This window comes from Eriocheir sinensis, chromosome 4, assembly GCF_024679095.1.
Source record: "Eriocheir sinensis breed Jianghai 21 chromosome 4, ASM2467909v1, whole genome shotgun sequence".
Taxonomy (NCBI): Eukaryota; Metazoa; Arthropoda; class Malacostraca; order Decapoda; family Varunidae; genus Eriocheir; species Eriocheir sinensis.
Genome location: NC_066512.1, coordinates 28,915,762 through 28,923,598, shown reverse-complemented (window position 1 = coordinate 28,923,598; position 7,837 = coordinate 28,915,762).

Genomic DNA, 7,837 nt, shown 5'->3' with positions numbered 1-7,837 from the left:
ACAGTTTCGTTTCTCACATCATCTATTTCTTAAGGCCAAAGAGGGGGTCAGTCGGGTTCTAATGAGTGCTTCTTTAGGTTCAGGGTGCAGAGGAAGGATCAAACTACCGCCAGGGTCATAAAACTACTCCTGGAAATGCCCACAACTCCTACGAAAGCCTTGTCAAATATGTATTCTTTGGGGGCGAAATGTATTGCAATACGACTAGAAAAAAGGAAGAAATAAAGACCACCGTAGAGCTATATAACAGTGTGCAAAAACATAATGCGTGAAAATAATTGTTTGGGTGATGTAAAATTGCTTCAAGGACGGAAAAAAAAGAATCGCGACAAAACAACAATACAAACCAGTTAGTTTTTTTTTTTGTATAAGGGAATATTTTTTGTATCGAGGAATATTTTTGTGTGAAGGGTGAGAATGATCAGTTTCAAGGACAACTAAAAGCAAGGAATAAGATATAACGTTGGCTGACTTAGTGTTCAATCTTTCCCGAGCACCCGAAACCCATTCAAATACTACCAAACTATTTCACAAAGCGGCGGATGAGAATGATCAACTCCAAGGACACACATAAGCAAGGGACAAGATATATAACGTTGGCTGACTTAGTGTTGTTACTGGGAGAGTATTCAATCCTTTCTGAGCACCCCAAACCCATTCAAATACTGTCAAACCATTTCACAAAGCGGCGGATGAGAATGATTAGCTCCAAGGACACACAAATAGCAGGTGAAATTCGTAAAAATAAAGATGGAGTGATTCTGAGCGTTTGGTAAAGTGTTCAGGCCTCTACGAACTCCATTAAAACAGAGGAGGAGGAGGAGGAGGAGGAGGAGGAAGAGGAGGAGGAGGAGGAGGAGGAGGAGGAAGGTACGAGGACAGGAAAACAAGTAGGAAGTTAGGGGAAGGGGATAACAGGAGGGGGAAGAGAGGAGGAAGAAAAAGAGATGATGATGAAGGTGACGATGAGAATGAAGAAGAGGAAACATAAAAAAACATGGAAAAGCAGGCAACAGAAAGCCTCTTGGCCCATTACGAGTCTGCCCGCCCTGGTGATTTAATCTGCTCGACAGTCACTTGGTGCCCGCAGAGCAGATGAAAGCACTTCGGTATACAGTTTACTCCTGACGCAACGAAATGACGGTCGAGTCGATAGAAAGGATGAAGGGGACGGCTTAGGAAAGAAGGAAGAGGAAGAGGATGATAATGATGATGAAGATGATAAGGAGGAGGAGGAGAAGGAAGAGGAGGAAGAAGAGAAGGAGGAAGCTTAGAGGAAGGAACGGGCGGATTTGAACAGTAGGGAAGTGAAAGAGGGGAAAAACAGGGCTGAGGGAAGGAAGGAGAGGAAAGATAGGAGGAAGAGGAGGAAAGACTCAGGATGCAGGGGAAGAAAGGGGAAGAATGGGAAGGGAAAGGGAGAAAATAAACAATGGGGAAATGAGATGGGAGGAGAGACAGGTGTGGGGGAAGGAAGGGAAGGAGGAGAAGGAGTGGAAGGAGGAAAAAAGGAAAGTTTCGTTTAGTCGTCGCAACATCTGTGGTCATATGCCGGAGAGAGACAGAAGGGGAAGGAATTATAGGAGAAAGGAACAGATCCCAGGATACGGAACACAACCCCCGATTAATACCTGGTACCCATTCACTGCTGGGTGGACAGGGGCGTAGGGTATCGGAAAAGCCGCCCAAGTTTTTTCCACTCCACCCGGGAATCGAACCCGGGCTCTCTCGGTTGTGAGCCGAGTGTGCTAACCACTGCACCACGAAGCCCCGCGAGTGGAAGGAGGAAACAACCAATATATAAGGGAAGAAAGGGAAAGGGAAAGAGCAGGGAAAAAAGAAACAAAAGGAGAAGGGAGAAGCAGGGGCCAGGGGTCGTTAGGGCAGGGGAACGAGGGCAGGGGAGCGAGGGCAGGGGGCAAGTAGTGTGTTTAAGGGGGCAGAGGCGTGAAGGGAAGGGTGTCAAGGGGCAAAGGGCGTGGTAAGGGCGGGGAGTGCGGGAAAAAGAGGGCAGGGAGGAGTGGAAGGGGCAAAAGGGGTGGGAGGGGCGGGGCGTGACAAAGGGGTGGGAGGTGAGGGTGATGGGTCAGGGGTGTTAGGTGTCAGATGCGGGGCGTGGGGGGAGGGAAGAGCGCCCCCCTCAAGCCGCCCCCACCTCCGTCCCCGCCGCCGCCGAGCCAAGAATAGCCCGCAAGATTGAGGTGAAATCCAGTGTTTTCGCAACGACTAATTTCGTGGCCGCGTTCTCCGCCCTCAGTGAGTGGCGGCGGCATGAAGAAGCGAGCATACCGTCTTCGGAACGCCGCTCGCATGGGCTGGTTAACTTTTCATCATCATTATCATCACCATCTCCACACGACAAAGGCCTTTCCCAACCGTCCCCACCTCTCTGTTTGATGCTATAAGTCTACTCTCTTAGGAACACTGCTCGCTTGTACTGGTTGACTTTTTATCATCATTACCATTATCATCTCTACACGACAAAGCCTTTCCCAACCGTCCCCACCTCTCTGTTTGATGCTATAAGTCTACTCTCTTAGGAACACTGCTCGCTTGTACTGGTTGACTTTTTATCATCATTACCATTATCATCTCTACGCGACAAAGCCTTTCCCAACCTTCTCCACCTCTCTGTTTGATGTTAGTGCATTTCATCCTGCTTCTATCTTTACCTGGTCGTCTGTCAGCCCGGCCTTGTACATTTTTTTTTTACGTTTACGCCTATTGCGCCGGTAAGCTTTCTTGCTGGGGCTTGATGGTCGGCCCCAGCCCGTTGTGGCGCAGGCAAGTGTTTATAGAGGCGCCATTTTGAATTGGCTCATGCTGCCCCCCGGAGCTCATCTTTGATCCTACAATCTAGAGTCTGGGTTGATAGGTGGTCTTCTGGACAGCATGCGCGGTAGTCTTGTGCCACTCAGCAGCGACGGAAAAATCCCAGCTTGCGTCACCGGGCGGGGCTCGAACTCGCGTCGTCCTAGACGCGGCGCCGTCACGCTATCCACTCAGCCATTACCGTTTCCAAAGTTGCCACCCTGTTACTTTGTTTGTCCCTGTTTGTCCGTCTGTTATCAGTACCACGCATGGTATGACCTGATTAAGCCTACTTCTTATTCTTAACAGGCGTTATAATATTTTCAACCTTTGTTCTGTCCATGATGCTCGCATCCTCTCTCTCCATGCTGTACCCGGCAGCATTTTTTGTTCCATCTTCTTTGGCACATTTGTTAGCTTTTTCTACATATATATTTTTGTGAGGCGCCTCAACCCGACCATAAAATGACTCCCCCCTTTCAGTGGCGGTGTCACAGAGTCTGACAGCGTCTGTGCAGGGCTCGGGGCCTTGGGGTCGTCCATCAGTCAGGCGGCGAAGATTCTCGGCAATTATGGTCTGCGAGCCAACACGGACAAATCACCGATCTTCCTGGCAACTAGGCGAGAGGCGAGGAGTCGAGGCCGCCCGCCGCCGCGGCGTGACTCCAGGCCGCAGGGCGACAAGGGCGAGCATTCAGCGTGCGTCGAGGAGAATGTTACAGATGGGATCAGCGCCTTGCTCTGCTCCCCTCCGCCCCGCCGCGGCCGCCCGAGGCCCCGACGTGTTGCGCAGCGGAACGGAAACAGTGAAACAGGGAGACCTTCGGGCGGGTGTTTATTATCGCGGCTCATGTCGAAAATCACGACGTTTCCTGACATCGCGCGGCGGCCGACCAAGGCCGCGCTCTCCCTCCACGACGTTGTGAAGGGGCTGTGAGGGTGTATGGGCGGGCGTGTGCCGCGGTGTGCAAGGATGCGGTGTGTGCCGCAAGAGTGTGATGCAGCGCGGCCAGCACCGCACCGCAGCTGCTGCGCTCCCTGCTCGTGATTGCCGGTTACCTCCCGGCTGACGGGCAGGACCTGGCGCCGCCGCGGGCCACGGCGGCGGAGGCGGTGGTCAGGGCAGCGGTGCGGGGCTTTCCGTCGCCGCCCCGAGCCCACTCCTCCACCGCAGGTCTGGCGGATCTGGCGGGTCTGGCAGGGGGCGGCAGGGCTTGGCAGGGCGCAGCAGGGTTGCTTCACCTCCAGGTCTAAGCTGCCGCCAAATTACCGGCCATTTGCGATACTTTCCCGGCACTTACGTATTGCTTGGCCGATTATCAGCCGTGCTGACGACCCGCCGCCGCCGCCGCCATCCCCAAAACAGGTGGCGGCGACTCCGTCCACGCTCCTGCAGCGGCGGTCGGAGTGGTGGAGACGCTGCGGGACGCCTGGGCGGGGCGGGGCGGGCGGCTGTCTTACGCCGGCGGGGCCTTGACTTGCACCAGCCGAGGCTCTTGCTCAACGCGATGACCAACGAGGACTGCCTGCTGCACCCCCCCTCCCTCCCCCGCGCCGCAGTACTCTTTTCCTCTGTCTTGTCTGCCAGGCCCCCCGCACTCAGCACCCCCTCACCGCCTCCCTGCAGCATCCCCCCTTTCCCCCCTTACCCTCCCCCGAGCGTGCCGGCGAGATTCCTGAGCGGCGCCGCCGTGCCTGACCGGGGCAAAGCGTGTGTGTGGCGTGCAGGTCTTCGGCGCTGCCCTGCGGCACTTCAAAAGCTGCTCCCGGCGGAGGCGGCCGTGGCGGCGACACAGGCCGGCGGGGCGCCATCCGCATGCACGCCGCGTGCCGCGCCGCGGCCTGGCCGTGGCGAGTGTTTGTCTCCCGCCGCCGCCGAGGATTTATGTGAAGGTTACGTACACAGCAGCTGACGCGTGTGTCAGACAGTAGTGTGCCGCGACCCATCACCGCCACCGGCCCCCCCCCCCCCCCCTCCCCCGACTAGCAAGAAAGCATCCCTAACTCATTATAATCACTACTAGTAACCTCACCCCCAAGCAACCACCATCACTAAGACCCCACCACCACAATAACCACATCCATGACACCCCCACGAGTATCACCCCACAACGTCAGTTCCAGCACCATCACAACAGCCACTACCGTATGGCTCAAGTCATCACCGCCACCACCACCACCACAACCACACTAATAATTGAAATAATCCACCGCCGCCTCGCTCACACCTGCCGTGCAATCTTTTATGAATCATTGACACTCTCCTCTAATTTCCATCGTGACTTTGATTACGAAACTAAGGTTAATCTTCTCCTCCTCCTCCTCCTTCTCCTCCCTCTCCTTCTGGTCTTTATACTTTTCCTTTTGCTCCTCCTTCTCCTCCTCCTCCTCTTCCTCCTCCTCCTCCTCCTACTCCAACTCCTCCTCCTCCTCCTCCTCCTCCTCCTCCTCCTCCATGTCTATTTCTTCCTAATACTTATCATCATCATCATCATCATCATCATCATCATTACCCTCAACCATGACAAGACAAATACCTCCACTCTCTCTCTCTCTCTCTCTCTCTCTCTCTCTCTCTCTCTCTCTCTCTCTCTCTCTGATACACACACACACACACACACACACACACACACACACACACACACACACACACACACACACACACACACACACACACACACACACACACACACTCTCTCTCTCTCTCTCTCTCTCTCTCTCACTCTCCCATACACACACACACACACACACACACACACACACACACACACACACACACAGTCACAAGCTAGCATGGCCATGACCCCTGCCTCTCTGCGCGCGCGCGTGTGTGTGTGTGTGTGTGTGTGTGTGTGTGTGTGTCATTTCCAGGGTCGCCCAGTTACACACACACACACACACACACACACACACACACACACACACACATACCACTCCAGTAGCTCAGTGGTAAAGCTCTGTGCTGCCAGGCTTCGCGGTCTGGCAGGTGGAGGTTTGAGCCCACGCTCAGACTGGGATTTTTCCACTGCCAAGGAGTGGTTACTGTTCCCCCTTGAGCAAGGGGGACGGGATGTGTGGTGTGTGACGGCCCCGGCAGTGCCCAGACATCGATTAATGAGCCTTTCTCTAATCGGAAGGGTACTTGCCGGCGATGCGAATCCTGCTCGTGATCAGGCCGTGGTGGTGGTGGTGGTGATGAGGAATTACAAACACACACACACACACACACACACAACTCCCCCCCTCACCCCTTCCGCCCATTACCTCCCACACTGAACATCAATAATAAGAAAAAAAAGAAGAGGAAAATACCAGGAAAACAGGGAAAGCTAGTCGGGTATAAAGGGTTAAGAAACAAGATAGGAGAAAGTAGGGATTTAAAGAGCTGAAGGAAGATAAGGAAAGGTAAGGAAGGTAAGGAAGGGTTCAGGCAGGTAGGCAGGAAGAACAGGTAGACAGACGGAGGAGGAAGAGGAAGGAGGGAGGGAGAGAGGGAGGGGTGGGCCATAACTTATGTGGAGAAAGGAATGAGAAGAGGAAAGGAAGGAGGTGGAGTAAGAACAGGGAAAAGGGAGGAGAGAGAGAGAGAGAGAGAGAGAGAGAGAGAGAGAGAGAGAGAGAGAGAGAGAGAGAGAGAGAGAGAGAGAGAGAGAGAGAGAGAGAGAGAGAGAGAGAGAGAGAGAGAGAGAGAGAGAGAGAGAGAGAGAGAGAGAGAGAGAGAGAGTGTTTGAGAGAAAGGGAAAGGAAGGAGGCAGAAGGGACGGGAGGGGGGAAGGGAGGGGGAGGAGGAGGAAGAGTGGGGAGGGGGATAGAGGTAGGGAAGGGCCAGCTCCTCCTCCCTCCATCACTACCTGCCTGCCTGACGCCCAAGGTTACGTGTGTGTGTGTGTGTGGGGTGGGGGGGGGGTGCCCCTAACCATGCCCTTACCCCTTTCCTCCTCCTTACCCTCTTCCTCCTTTCCCCATCTCCCCTCCATCCCTTCCTCCCTCTCTCCTTCCCACTCTCTTCCTCCTCCTCTTCCTCCATGCCTTGCTCAACTCCTTCCATCACCCTTTCCTTCCTGATCTTTCTCTTCTTCTACTTCCTCCTCCTATTTATCCTTCGCTTCTTCAATCCTTCCAGTCTTTCCTCCTTCCTCTTGTCCTTCCTTCCCTCCCTCCCTCCCTCCCTTTCTCTTCCTCGTCTGCACCCTTTAGAGAGGCGAAGGGAGCGAGGAGACTAGATTGAAGTTTATAGATGAGAGAGAGAAAAGGAAGGAAAGAAAGGGAGAAAGCAGAGAGAGAGAGAGAGAGAGAGAGAGAGAGAGAGAGAGAGAGAGAGAGAGAGAGAGAGAGAGAGAGAGAGAGAGATGGATGAAAGGCTCTGATAAGGAGGTTGCTAATAGGGTTTTGGTGGTAAGAGACCCGGGTAGGACACGCAGCAATGGGTTTAAGTTAGATATATTCGGAGGTAACAAATAAATAGGCAAGAATTGGTATACTGATAAAGTGGTGGATGTGTGGAACAGGCTTGGCAGTCATGTGGATAGCGCCATGCAGTACGATAGACACATTCAAAATTCGGAGAAAGAAGAGGGTTAGGAAGAGCAGGAGGAGGATGTGGTGGAAGACGAAGAAAAAAAGAAAAACGATGATGATGATGGGTAGGTCTTGGGGGGAGAAGGGGAGGGGGGGAAGAGGAGCAGAGGAAAGGGTAAGAAAAAAAGAAGGAAAGAAATGCAGAGAAAGTTGTGAGTGGTAAGGCGAGCAAGGTGGAGGGAATGGTGAGGGAGGTGGTAAGAGGGGAGGGGGAGAGGGTGTGGGGGTTAGGGAGTGGAAGACGGAGAGGGGAAGAAGAGGTGGGGGAGAGATGGGCAAAGGTGAGGGGGTGTGGGGGAGAGAGGGGGAGGAAGGGGGGAGGGCGTTCTCCTTACACAACCCAGGGACTAAACAGCATTGGCTCTCGGAACTGCCTTGCCTGACGCCACCTTGTGAGGGTCAGCGGCGGCGGTGAAGGCGGCGGAGTTACTGGAAGTGGCTGGTTAAC